The sequence below is a fragment of the Hemitrygon akajei genome, chromosome 4 (assembly GCF_048418815.1).
Source record: "Hemitrygon akajei chromosome 4, sHemAka1.3, whole genome shotgun sequence".
NCBI lineage: Eukaryota > Metazoa > Chordata > Chondrichthyes > Myliobatiformes > Dasyatidae > Hemitrygon > Hemitrygon akajei.
In genome coordinates, this window is record NC_133127.1 from 176288729 (window position 1) to 176303482 (window position 14754).

Here is a 14754-nt window from a genome sequence, read left to right on the forward strand (position 1 = left end):
TATCTGTTCTATCCTCTTTGCAGTTAGTCTTTAAATGCCCTCCACATGTCGGATGTGGACTTGCCCAAGAACAGCTATTCCTAATTAATACCACCCCAGTTCCCACTTAAAAAGCTCTCTTAATCTGCCCTGCTCCAGTTTAATACTCTCCCATAAGGTCCATACTTATCTTTATCTGTGGCTTACTTAAAAATTAAGGAGTTGTGGTACTGTTCCCTAACTGCTCACTCACTGAGATGTCAGTCAGCTGGCCAGGCTCATTACCCAACACCAGGTGCAGTACAACCCAACCTCTTGTTGGAATATATACATATTAATTTAAGAAACCACAACAACCACCCCCCCCCCCCCCCGGATGCACCAACGAATTCTGCCTTATTTAAACTATTTGCACTAAGAAGGTCCCAGTTTATTATAGGAAAATTGAAGTCCCCCGTGACAGCAACCCTATTGTTTTTGCACTTTTCCTTAATCAGCCTGCACATATGTTCTTCAATGTCCTAGTGGCTCTTGGAGGAGGAGGGGCCTGTAGTACAATTCCATCAGAGTGATTGCACCCTTCCTATTTTTGAGTTCTACCCATATAGACTCAGTGGATGAGCTCTCCATAGTGACACTCTGAGTGTGAAGCTGTGATGTTGTCCCTGATTAGTAGTGCAATTGCCCCACCTCTTTTACCTCCTCCTCGATCTTTTTTAAAACATCTAAACCCTGGGACAGTAAGCACCCATTCCTGTCCCGTTTCTCAACCAAATCTTTGTAATGGCCACAACATCATAGTTCCATGTATTGATCCATGCTCTGTTCATCACATTTACCCATAATGCTAGCATTAAAATACACACACTTAAACCTTCCCTCTCATCATATCTGTTACTGACCCTGACATCAGCCTCTCTATCCCTCCACTTTCTGACCTGGTCGCATGCCCTTGTTATAGTTTAAAACTTCCCGAGTAGCACTAAGTGAACATTCTGGCCAGGATATTGGTGCCCTTCCAGTTTAGGTGGAACCCAACCCTCCTGTACAGGTCACTCTTGCCCCAGAAAAGGATCCAATGATTCAAACACCAGGAACTCTGCTGCCTGCACCAGTTCCTCAGCCATTCATTCATCTGATTTGTCATCCTAACCCTGCCCTGACTAGCACATGCCACTGGGAGTAATCCAGAGATTATTATCTTGGAGGTCCTGCTTTTCTCCCTCTTTCCTAACTCCCTGTACTCTCTGTGCAGGACCTCTTCTCCCTTTCTACCTATGTCATTGGTGCCATTGTGTACCATGGCCTCTTGCTTGCATCACCCTCACCCTTAAGAATATTCTGCAGCTGCTTTAGGACATCCTGGACCTTAGCATCTTGGAGGCAACACACCATCCTGGCATTTCTTTCACAGCTAATCACCTGTCTGTCCCCCTAGCTATTGTGTGTCCTATCACGATCACTCGGCCTAACTTTACTGTCACTTGCTGAGCCTCAGAGCTGGCCACATTGCCTCTGGCTTCTGCTACTGTCTCCTCATAGCTCAACTTCCAGCAGTATCCAAAAGGGTACAGTTGTTGCTGAGGGGAATTGCTTACATAACTAATTCCAGTGAGTTATCTAGTTCTTTCTAGAACTAGATAAAGATTAGCATCAAATTAGGAAGAATTGTTTTCTTCAGGTCAAGAGCAAACTGTAACAATGGGCCTAACAGGGCAATTCTGCTTGTGGCTATTTGGCAGGAGGTTGAAACAGGGTATGCTGTTTCAATAGATCAGCCATGATCATATTAAATGGTAATAGAGTGTTGATTATGTTAAATAGCACATTCCAGTTCCTTTACTAGACAGAAAGATACAGTTTTGATGTATCATTTATGCTATAAATTCTTCCTGAAGCCTTGCGTGATTTTGTCTTGTATGTCAGTATGCATAGACAAAGATTGCTCTTTGCATTAGAACACAGTAAAAATGGAGGGAGGGGGGAGAGAGCAATGTATTTCACGGTTTCGTACTTCTCTCTAAATATTTATCAAAACCTTTAGAGAATGTATTGTATTAAAGTGCAGTTAAATTCAACTTTGAATTGTACAGCATCAAAAAGCGCCCTACAGCCCAGTATATCTGTGTGAGCCATGATGCCGATACAAATTATTTCCATTGGCTTGTAGTAAAACATGACCAAAAGTTGTAATTACTTTGCACAAAGCAAGGTCAAAAACAAATACATACAGATAATTAATCTTAGTTACTGCAAAGACGATAGTTAGCCAGGTCATATGTGGCATGTAAAGCCTTCTTGAAATTTTGATTTTTTTTTAACTGAGTTCAGAACTGATTTGAACACTCAGGAAAAGGACATTAACAATGGATTATGCTACTTTGACCTTCAGAGCAGAATTGGGTTAATTGGAAAATCAATGCTTTGTACTGAAACCAGAGTACTTTGTAGTATGTGAAAATGATGTCTTACTGGATTGTGGTACCTTACAAGTGCAAAGGCTGAACTGCAGAAGAAATTACCCTGTTTTACATGCTTTTCCTCAAAGGGCAACAGTGGTTTACTAACGAGAACGAATACAGTCAGCCCTCCTTATCCGCGGGGGATTGGTTCCGGGACTCCCCTCGGATACCAAAAAATACAGATGCTCAAGTCGGTGGACTTTAGGACCCGGCAGAGCTCCGGACCTTATTTAACCTGTCTCAGAGCGGTGGTCCTTGGGACTCGGCAGAGCTCTGAATCCGCAGTGTTTCTGTTCACGAAAATAATCACGATCACGTTTGAAAATAAAGTGGAAATAATAAAGCGATCGGAAAGAGGTGAAACACCATCAGTCATTGGAAAAGTGTTAGGCACAGTCGGTCAACGATAGGAACAATTTTAAAGGATAAAGTGAGAATAATGGAGCATGTGAAGGCTCTGCCCTGATGAAAGCTGCAATTATTACTAAGCAATGCAGTGGTTTAATTATTGAAATACATACATTTCTTAAGTGTTTTATATGCATAGAAAGGTAAAATATATACTATATACTAAGACAAACGTTTGACTAACTAATGCTAAATAATACCGGATATAGCTGTTCCGACTTAGAGAACTTTTGGTTTTTTTTCGATTCCCAATCCCTGGTAACCTATGCACATCCTCCCATATACTTTAAATCATCTCTAGACTACTTATAATACCTAATACAATGTAAATGCTACGTAAATAGTTGTTATACTGTATTGTTTAGGGAATAATGACAAGAAAAAAGTCTGTACGTGCTCAAACAACAAGTGCTGGAGAGAGAACATCCAGGTTTTCCTGATCCATGGTTGGTTGAATCCACGCATGCGGAACCTGCGGATAAGGAAGGCTGACTGTACCAGAAAATATCAAGGAACAAACAGAGCATTTCCTTCTGTACTAGCACAGTGCAATTTATTTGTAATTTCTTACAAATTGTATTCAGTTTCTAATTTATGGGTAATTTGATTGGAACTATAAGCCTACAAATTCCTGTGGTTGATTCTATTAAATTTTACTTTCAGGAACTTTAACACCAGTCATCAAAATACTGAACCAGGCAGTAATCTAGCATCAGTGGGAGTGGGTGGAGGGGAGGAATTATTGATGTCTCAGGTTGAAACGCTGCATCAGGGTTGTCATTAATACACTTAAAGTAGTTTTAAATCTCTTTCAAAACGCACTGAGGGCAGAGTGTAAAACAGTAAATCAAGCTTTTATGACATCTTGTATAACATATCTTACTGTAACAGCAGCAACTTGTATTCCATATGACATAGGAGCAGAATTTGGCCATTAAGTCCATTGAGTCTACTCCGCCATTCCTTCATGGTCGATTTATCATCCTTGCTAAACACATTCTCCTGCCTTCTCCCCATTTGATACCTTTGCTAATCAAGAACCTGTCAATCTCCACCTCAAAATATATCCAATGACTTGGCTTCCACAACTGTCTGTGGCAAAGAATTACATAGATTTCCATCCTCTGCCAAACTTAGTAGATGAAGGTCCTTAATAATTGACTTGTGCAGTCTGTTTTGCAAACCAGTTCAGTGCTGTTACAGTGATCAGATTTCTATAGATAAAATTATTATAAATGTCTGAAGACTGGTCTTCCTCAGATCATACTCAAGTTCAAGGTTGTCATTCAACAGTACACGTGTATACTGTCAAACAAACCAACACTCTTCTGGAGCAAGGTGCACAACACAGTACATATAACTCATACAGCACACTCTTCTGAAAAGAACTTTTGACAATATTTTATAACTGGACCATAATAAGTCTGGAGTATTATTAAATTCCTTTTAAATACAGAAAAACCGTGTAAACTTTGGCAAATACAAAGACATTATGCTGAAAATACTCAGTAGATTAGGCAGCATTTGCGGAAGGAGTACCTAAATCATTAACTCTTGCTCTTTCCACAATATATTACTTGCTTTCAGAATTTTCTGTTTTATTTTGTTGTAGATTTCTTGTATTTGCAGCTTTTGCGTTTTTTTTTGTGTTTAAAAAAAATCCCTTGTAGACCTGCAAATGAATTTACATTTTTCAGTTTACAGAGCACATTCCTGGAAGTGTATCTCTGCAGTGGACAAGCAAACACATTATATTTAGATAGATAGATAGATAGATACTTTATTCATCCCCATGGGGAAATTCAACTTTTTTTTCCAATGTCCCATACACTTGTTGTATCAAAACTAATTACATACAATACTTAACTCAGTAAAAAATATGATATGCATCTAAATCACTATCTCAAAAGCATTAATAATAGCTTTTAAAAAGTTCTTAAGTCCTGGCGGTTGAATTGTAAAGCCTAATGGCATTGGGGAGTATTGACCTCTTCATCCTGTCTGAGGAGCATTGCATCGATAGTAACCTGTCGCTGAAACTGCTTCTCTGTCTCTGGATGGTGCTATGTAGAGGATGTTCAGAGTTTTCCATAATTGACCGTAGCCTACTCAGCGCCCTTCGCTCAGCTACCGATGTTAAACTCTCCAGTACTTTGCCCACGACAGAGCCCGCCTTCCTTACCAGCTTATTAAGACGTGAGGTGTCCCTCTTCTTAATGCTTCCTCCCCAACACGCCACCACAAAGAAGAGGTGAAATGTAATGGCTCAAGTGTGAAACTGTGTCCTCTTGAACTATGAAAAATGTCCATCAATACAGTTAGACTCCCAATTTTTGTCTGCAGGAAAGCAATGAGATGTGTGTAGTGTACCATTCTTACAGGTTTATCACAGTATCAGTTTGATTTATGCTCTTATGTTTTAGTGCTAAATAAGCATATAGCTAATATTTAAAGAAGTTGAGAGAGGCCAAAGAGAGAAACCAACCAGAATAAATCATTCCTCACCTTATGATGCTGGAGTAAAAGTGTTTCAACAAAACACAAGTGCAGGTTTATAAATTTTCTTTTTCTTCTTTTTTCAAAGGTGGATCGTGAATGTAGAAAATCTCATTTTAAGATGATGAAATGCAGAGACGTTCAATAACACAAGCAAATCAATCCTGCCATATGTAAGTAATAGATTTGTACATGATCATTTAATGAATCTGACAAATGTTTACAATTTACAAGTCTGATTCCATACATGTTTTTTCTAATTTCTATATTACTGAAGAAGTTTGGTTTAATACTTTTAAGTAATGGTGTTGTTATACATTAACTTGTAGTTTGGAAGAAACAAGGCTATCCAACTTGGTTCCTCTAAAACAGATCATTAGATTCTTCTTCTTCCCAATTTCTAGGGCAATTACCTGAACTATCATTATTCTCCAAGATGTATTTAGACTACTGTTGCTATTGTTAGTGAAATTTGACACAAGAAAGTACACACAATTCTCATTTTCCTTTTACTGTGGTAATCCCTTATAGGACTTGCTACAAAGTTAATACATCAGGAGTGAGTAAAGTATTCTCTTTAAATGTAACTAAAGAAAATCAGAGATTGATAAAGTCTAGAAAAATATTGTTTGGACCATTGACTTGTAATGTCTCTTGTAAGGGATATCAGATGAACCACAGCTCTTTTTTTGCATACATGGGACTTTAGAGTGCAGAATTGATGGATCTGTACGGTAATAAATTCTCTAGTAGCTTGGTAATTCTCAGTGGAATATGGGCACTGGGGCCCCACTGAGAATGCAGTTTCCGGGTGAAGATTTCTTCACCTTTAAAGCTGTACCTCCCTTATCATTATTCAGTTTCTTTAGTTTCACACTGTCTCTGGTTCTTTTGCCAATTATTCATATATACATTTGTCCGCTTGTAATCAGTCCTTCTGCAGTAAGAAACAGTTTCCTCCTTTTTACTACTCCAAAGTATTTAAAATTTTTGAGAACTTCTTGCTAAATCTTTTCTGAACATTCTCTCCTTCCAGAGGACTCAATTGCTAGTCTCCATAGTATTGAAGTTGCTATTATTTTGATAATGTTTTTTGTTCCCTTTAAAACTCATTGACATCCTTTCTAAAGTAAAGTGCACAGAATTGGCCTTGGCGTTCAGGCTAAAGCGCAATTAATATTTTATATGAAGTTTTCACATAATTTCTTTATTTTTATTGTCTTTAAAAAAAAAAGCAAGATTCTTCAATGCCTTTAAAGCAACATTTTCAATTTGTCCTTCTGCTGCTTGAGTTTGTTCAAAGTAAATTTATTATCAAACTATATGTCACCATTTATTATCAAACTATATGTCACCATGTACAACCCTGAGATTCACTTTTTTGCAGACATAATCAGTAAATCCAAGAACTATAATAGAATCAATGAAAGACCACACCCAACGGGGAGGACAAACAAGCAATATGCAAAAGACAACAAACTCTGCAAATCCAAAATAAGAAAACATAATAGTAAATAAATAAACAATAAATATTGAGAATATGAGAGGAGTCTTTGAAATTGAGACCATAGGTTGTAGAATATTTCAGTGATGTGGCAAGTGGAGTTGAGTAAAGTTATCCCCTTTGTTTCATGAGCCTGATGGTTGAGTGATAAAAACTCTTCCCAAACCTGGTGGTGTGAGTCCTGAGGCTCCTCTATCACCTTCTTGATGGCAGCAGCAAGAAGACAGGAGGACCTAGGTGATGGGAGTCCCTGATGATGGATGCTGCTTTCCCATGACAACTTGCCACATAAATGTGCTCAGTGGCAGGGCCAGCTTTACCTATGATGGACTGGGCTATATCCATTATTTTTGCAGGATTTTCCATTCAATGGCATTGATGTTTCCACACCAGGCCATGATGCACCCACTCAATATACTCTGCACCATACATCCTTAGAGGTTTATCAGAGCTTTAGATTTCAGGCTGAACCTTTGCAAAGTACTCAGGAAGTGGAACTGCTGCTTGCTTTCTTCTTAGTTTCACTAACGTGCTGGGCTCAGGACAGATCCGCTGAAATGATAACAGCGAGGAATTTTAAGTTGTTGACACTCTCTACCTCTGATCCTCCCATGAGGTCTGGCTCAAGGAGCTCTGGTTTCCTCCTCCTGAAGTCAATAATCAGCTCCTTGGTCTTGCTCACATTGAGGGAGAGATTGTTATAACACCACTAGCCAGATTTTCATTCTCCCTCCTTTTTGCTGATTCGTCACCACCTGTGATTCAGCCAACAGCAGTGGTTGAATATGGCACTTGAGCTGTGTTAAGCTTCACATTCATAAGCATAAAGTGAGTAAAGCTGGGGTCTAAGGGTGGTACGCCTGTGCTGATGGAGATTGTGGAGGAGACGTGTTTGCCAATCTTAACTGACTGGGGTTTGCAAGTGAGGAAATCGAGTATGTGCAGCTTAGGTTTTGAAATTATGCTCTATATACCATAGTTCAAATCATATTTATAAATAAAATTTGTTAGGAACAACACTATGCTTTTTCACCTGGAAGAAAAGTTATCTGTTCCTTTAAGTCTCTAGTGCAGCATTATGACAAAGCTATTACAGTTAATGCCTCATTGAGTGGTGATGCAGCTTCAGTCCTGGCCCCTTGTGCTGCCTGGGTGGAGGTTGTACTTTCAAGCAACACACAAAAATGCTGGAGGAACTCAGGCCATATGAGGAATGTTTGGCAGCCTTGGGCCTGTACTCACTGGAATTTAGAAGAATGCGGAGGGATCTCATTGAAAGGACTAGATAGGGTGGATGTGGAAAGGATGTTTCTTGTAGTGGGGATATCCAGAACTAGAGGGCACAGCCTCAAAACTGAGGGGCGACCCTTTAGAACAGAGGTAAGGTGGAATTTTTTTTTTTAGCCAAAGAGCAATAAATCTGTGGAATGCTCTGCCACAGACTGTGGTGGAGGCCAAGTCCATGCGTGTATTTAAGGTGGGAGTTGATAGTTTCCTGATCAGTCAGGGCATCAGAGGATATGTGGCTGTATGGGTCCTAATGCCCTTCCCTTGGACAACATCGGTGGTGTGGAGAGGGGAGACTTGCAGCTTGAGCAACTGCCGGTCTTCCATTTAAAAAAAAAACCTTGCCCAGGCTTGCGCCTGGAAGCTTTCCAAGGCGTAAATCCATGGTCTATCGAGACTAACGGAGGCCTACATACATACGTACTATGGCCTAATGGCCAAGTAGCATCTATGGGAAAGAGCACCGTCAACATTTTGGTCCGAGACCCTTCAGCAGGACTGGAGAATAAAAGATGAGTAGATTCAAAAGATTGGGGGGGAGGGGGAGAGAAACACAAGGTGATAGGTGAAAGTGGAAGGGGTGAGGTAAAGAGCTGAAAAGTTGATTGGTGAAAGAGATGTAGGGTTGGAGAAGAGGAAATCTAATAGGAGAGGACAGAAGGATATGGAAGGAAGCAAAGTGGGGAGGAGCACCAGAGGGAGGCAATGTGTAGGCAAGGAGGAGATGACAGAGTAAAAAGAGGATAGAGTATGGTGGGAGGCCATTACTGGAAGATCGAGAAATTGATGTTCCTTGCATCAGGTTGGAAGCTACTTGGACAGAATATAAAGTGTTGTTGCTCCAACCTGAGTGTGGCTTCATTGCGACAGTAGAGGAGGTCATGGGTTGACATATTGGAATGAGAAGTGGAATTGAAAAAGGTGGCCACTGGGAGATCCTGTTTCTTCTGGCGGACGGAGTGTAGGTGCTTGATGAAGCAGTCTCCCAATCTATGTTGGGTCTCACCAATGGGGTACAATACGGTCTTTTAAGAGACTCTTATATAGGTACATGGAGTTTAGAAAAACAGAGGGCAATGGGTAACACCAGGTAATTTCTAAAATAAGTACATGTTCAGCACAGCATTGTGGGCTGAAGGGCCTATATTGTGCTGTAGGTTTTCTATGTTTTTAATATACAGGGGGCCACACCAGGAGCACCAGACACAGTGTATGACCCCAGCAAACTCACAGGTGAAGTGATGCCTTACCTGAGAGGAATATTTGGGGCCCTGAATGGTACTGAGGGAGGAGGTGAAGGGGCAGGTGCAGCACTTACTTCACTTGCAAGGGTAAGTGCCAGGAGGAGCACAGTGGGGAGGGGCGAATAGACAAGGGAGTCACGTAGGGAGTGATCACTGCGAAAAACAGAAAGTTGGGGGGGGGTAGAGATGTGCTTGGTGGAGAGATCCCATAGGAGATGGTGGAAGTTACGGAGAATTATGTGGTGGATATGGCGTGGTAGGTGAGGCCAAGAAGAACCCTATCCCTGGTAGGGGAGCAGGAGGATGGGGTGAGAGCAGATGTGTGTGAAATGGAAGAGATGTGGTTGAGGGCAGTGTTTATTTACCTGGTCCATTTCTGACACCTCCCTCCCCTTTCTTGATCCCGCTGTCTCTGGAGACAGCTTATCTACTGATGTCTATTATAAACCCATGGACTCTCACAGCCACCTGGACTCTACCTGTTCCCACCCTGTTACTTGTAAAAATACCATTCCCTTCTCTCTATTCTTACTTCTCCACCGCATCTGCTCTCAGGATGAGGCTTTTCATTCCAGAACGAAGGAGATGTCCTCCTTTTTCAAAAAATGGAGCTCTCCTTCCTCCATGATCAATGCTACCCACAACTGCAACTCTTCCATTTCACACATGTCTACTCTCACCCCATCCTCTCACCACCTACCAGGGATAGGGTTCCTCTTGTCCTCGGCTACCATCCCACCAGCATTCGTGTCCAGCACATAATTCTCCGTAACTTCAGCCATCTCCGATGGGATCCCACCACCAAGCACATCTTTCCCTCTCCCTCACTTTCTGATTTCCAAAGGGATCGCTTCCTAGATGACTCCATTCGTCCTTCCCCACTGATCTCCGTCCTGGCACTTCTTGCAAGTGGAACAAATGCTACACTTGCCCCTACACCACCTCCCTCACTACCATTCAAGGCCCCAAATAGTCCTTCCAGCAGAGGTGTCACTTCACCTGTAAGTCTGTTGGGGTTATATACTGTGTCCGGTGCTCCCAGTGCATCCCCCTGTATATAAGTGAGATCCAACGTAGATTGGGAGAGCACTTCGCCGAGCACCTACATACACTCCATCTGCCTGAAAAAGTGGGATCTCCCAGTGGCCACTCATTTTAGTTTCACTTCCCATTCCCATTCCGATATGTTAATCCACGACTTCCTTCATTGTCACAATGAGTCCACTCTTAGGTAGAAGGAACAACATCTATCTTCTGTCTAGGCAGCCTCCAACCTGTCTAGGCATGAACATCGATTTCTCCAGTCATGCTCCCTCCCCTTCACCATTCCCCATCCCCTTTTCCCTCTCACACCTTATCTCTTGCCTGCCCTCTGATGCTCCTCCCCCTTTTCTTCCATGGCCTTCTGTCCTCTCCTATTAGATTCCCATTCTCTAGCGTTCTGTCTCTTTCACCAATCAACTTCCCAGCTCTTTACTCCACCCTTCCCCCTCCCAGTTTCACTTATCACCTTGTGTTTTTCTCTCTCTCCTCCCCCACCTTTCAAATCTACTCTTCATCTTCTCCAGTCCTGATGAAGGGTCTCGGCCCGAAACATTGACTGTACTCTTTTCCATAGATGTTGCCTGACCTGCGGAATTCCTCCCCCAGTTTGTGTATGTTGCTTGGTTTTCCAGTATTTGCAGATATTGTCTTGGTTGTACTTTCTCTGTGTGCATTTACCCTGGGCGTTCTAATTCCCTATGGATTCCAAAGATTTGTAGGATAATTGGCCATAAACTTGCCCCCAACTTGTAAATGAGTGGTAGAATTGGGAGGAGTTGATGGGAATGTGGCAGGAATAACTTTTGGCTTCCATTACTGGGTGCATATTTGTTGATGCTGACTCTGTGATCCTAAGGACGTGTTTCCATTCAAGGTGACGTCATGATTAATCCATTGACTGCCCCTGTCATCCTATAAGTGTCAGTTTTTCGAAAAAGGAATTGGACACAACTTTTCATCTTTCTTGTCCTGAAACATTGACTATCTTATTTCCCTTCACAGATGCTGTCTGACCCACTGAGTTCCTCCAACAGTTTGTCTTTTGCTCCCGATTTCCAGCATCTGCAGTTTCCTGTGGCACCACTACTTTTGACCTGTACTAATGCTTAGTATTTTGATTAGACTGGCAAACTCCCACCTAAGTTCAGCAAGCTGGTCCCATGGTGAACTTCATGTTACTCACCATGTGATGGGAATGGTTTGCTGGTAAAGACTGTCATTGATTAGCTTCAAGAACAGATGCAAGTGAAATACAGTCAACATGTTAATATTAGTTAACTCTCTTCAACATATTTGCAGTCAAATAATAACTTAAACACAGCAAAATATTAAATGACCCTTGCCTAATCACGTTATTAGTTTTGCCAGCTATTATTTTAAACAACAATCAACAATACTCAACAGATTAAAGTTAAGCTTGCCATGGAGAATAGAAATACCTATAATGACAACATATGACTCTTTGGAAGAACTAACTCTGATTCAGAGGATAATATAATTTTATGGCTGTACTTTGAATCAAATTGGCTGCAAAATTCCATATGCATCTAAGATGGGGTTTTATGTGTCAACATCAAAAAGAATAAAAAGGTTCATGCATGCCAACTTAAATCTTTCCCCAAGTAAGCAACAACTTTTCAGGTGACCCCAGTCCCTCATTGGTTCAGAGACCTTGTTCCTTCCCAGGGCTTTGATTCACTTGAAGGCTTCTTGCCAATTAGTGATTCAGATGCAGAATCTTGGATTGCTGGAAAGGCAGACTGTTTATAGTCAGAGGACAGGAGATTAAGCTCACAGTAGCATTTTGACAATTACCAAGGGATTCTGCTAATCTGGACAGCCAGCAATAAAGATAAGTACTTCTCTATAGCTACAGGTCAGATGATCCAACCTACTGTTTTACTTTCTAGGTGTCTTTATGAAATTTCAAAATACATGATTACCATCATATAGTGTGGAAACAGACCTTGGCCCTCTATGTCGTTGGCCACCATCAAGCATCCATCTACATCAGAGATTCTCAACTTTTTTCATGCCATCGACTCCTGCCATTAGCTCAGGTGGTATGAGAGAGGTGTTGGCCAAAGTAAATTGGAAGGAAATGCTGGCAATAATGACAGCAGAGCAGCAATGATGTGAGTATCTGAGAAAAATGAGGAAGGTGCAAGATTGATGTATTACAAAATACTCGAATGGAAAAATAGTACAACCGTGGCTGATAAGGGAAGTCAAAGCTAATGTAAAAGCAAAAGAGAGGGCATAGAGCAAAGCAAAAATTAGTGGGAAGATGGAGGATTGGGAAGCTTTTAAAACCCTACAGAGAGCAACTGAAAGAATCATTAGGAGGGAAAAGATGAAATATGAAAGCAAACAATATCAAAATGGATAATAAAAGCTTTTTCAAATATGTAAAAATAGAAGAGATGACAGTCCAAAAATTCAACATCCACTGCATCCCCTTTATCTATCCTGTGTATAATCTCCTCAAAGAATTCCGACAGGTTCATCAGGCAAGATTTTCCCTTAAGGGAACCATGTTGACTTTGTCTTATCTTGTCCCGTGTCACCAAGTACTCCATAACCTCATCCTTAACAAATGATTCCAACATCTTCCCAACCACTGAGATCAGGCTAACTGGTCTATAATTTCCTTTCTGCTGCCTTCCTTCTTTCTTAAAGAGTGGAGCAACATTTGCAATTTTCCAGTCCTCCAGGACCATGCCAGAGTCTAATGATTTTTGAAAGATCATTTCTAAAGCCACCACAATCTCTACCGCTACCTCTTTCAGAACCATTGGGTGCAGTTCATCTGGTTCAGGTGACTTATGTACCTTCTGGTTTTTCTATTTTATGAGCACTTTCTCCCTTGTAATAGTAACTGCACTTACTTTTCTTCCCTCACACCCTTCAACATCTGGCACACTGCTAGTGTCTTTCACAGTAAAGAGTGATGCAAAATACTCATTTAGTTTATCTGCTATCTCCTTGGCTCCTGTTAATATTTCTCCAGCTTCGGTTTCTAGCTGTCCTGTATCCACTCTCATTTTGGTTTACATAATTGAAAAAGCTTTTACTGTCCACTTTGATATTGTTTGCTAGCTTGATTTCATACTTCGTCTTTTCCCTCCTAATGATTCTTTCAGTTGCTCTCAGTAGGTTTTTAAAAGCTTCCCAATCCTCCAACTTCCTGCTAATTTTTGCTTTGCTCACTTTTGCTTTTACATTAGCTTTGACTTCCTTTGTCAGCTATGGGTGTACTATTTTGCCATTTGATTACAGGCGTCCCCCACTTTACAAATGTTCACTTTGCGCCACTTCGCTTTTACAAAAGACCTACTTTATTAACCTGTTTTCACATTACAAAGAGGATTTTCACTTTTACGAAAATTTTTCCCATATAAATTAATGGTCCTTCGCTTTACGCCATTTCGGCTTAAGAAAGGTTTCTTAGGAACGCTCTGGGGGGGTGGCGCCTGCATTTCTTTGTTTCTGGAATACATCTATCCTGCACCTTACTCATTGTTCCTAGAAACTCGTGTTATTGTTGCTCTGTTGTCATCCCTGCCAGCATTTCCTTCCAATCTACTTTGGCCAATTCCTCTCTCATACCACTGTAATTTCTTTTACTCCACTGAAATACTGCTATGTCAGACTTTGCTTTCTGTCCACCAAGTTTCAAGTTGAATTCAATCATATTGTTATCACTGCCTCCCAAGGGTTCTTTTACTGTAAGCTCCCGAATCACCTCTGGTTCATTACATAATACGCAATCCACTATAGCTGATCCTCTAGTAGGCTCAACGACAAACTGTTCTAAAAAGCCATCTTATAGACAGTCAACAAACTCACTCTCTTGAGATCCATTTACAACCTGATTTTCCCAATCGACCTGCATGTTGAAATCTCCTATGACTGTCATAACATTGCCCTTTTGACACGCCTTTTTGATTTTGATTGGATGTACATCAAAAGTTACAGGAAGAAGTCTGGAGTGTGGGGCTGAGGAGGGGGAAAATGGATCAACAATTATTGAATGGTGAAACAGACTCAATGGACCATGTGGCTTAATTCTTATGGACCCCAGGTTTGGAACCACTGATCTACAGTACTCGAAGCCCATTTTCACCTTGCACTCCATTAACTCCTCCCTTGATTCTCCTGCCACCCACATAGACTAGGGGAAATTTTTATGGTCATCAATTAACCTATCAACCGATACATCTTAGGCATGTGGGAGGAAACTGGAACATTCTGAGAAAGCCCTCACAGTCATAGAGAGAGTCTGTACGTTAAAGCAGTTATAAGAACTTGAAGCTCTATATTTAGACTT

General features: G+C 41.1%; 1 protein-coding gene across 9 annotated transcripts in view; it reads left to right on the forward strand.

Annotated features, from left to right (window-relative positions):
• Nucleotides 1-14754, forward strand: part of LOC140726984 (inositol polyphosphate-4-phosphatase type I A) — a 228939-nt gene that overhangs the window by 105021 nt on the left and 109164 nt on the right. For all 9 annotated transcript variants that reach the window (XM_073044076.1, XM_073044079.1, XM_073044071.1 and 6 more), the window contains one exon: nucleotides 5434-5518. The gene's annotated coding sequence lies outside the window, so the exon portion shown is untranslated. The remainder of the gene's footprint in view (nucleotides 1-5433; nucleotides 5519-14754) is intronic.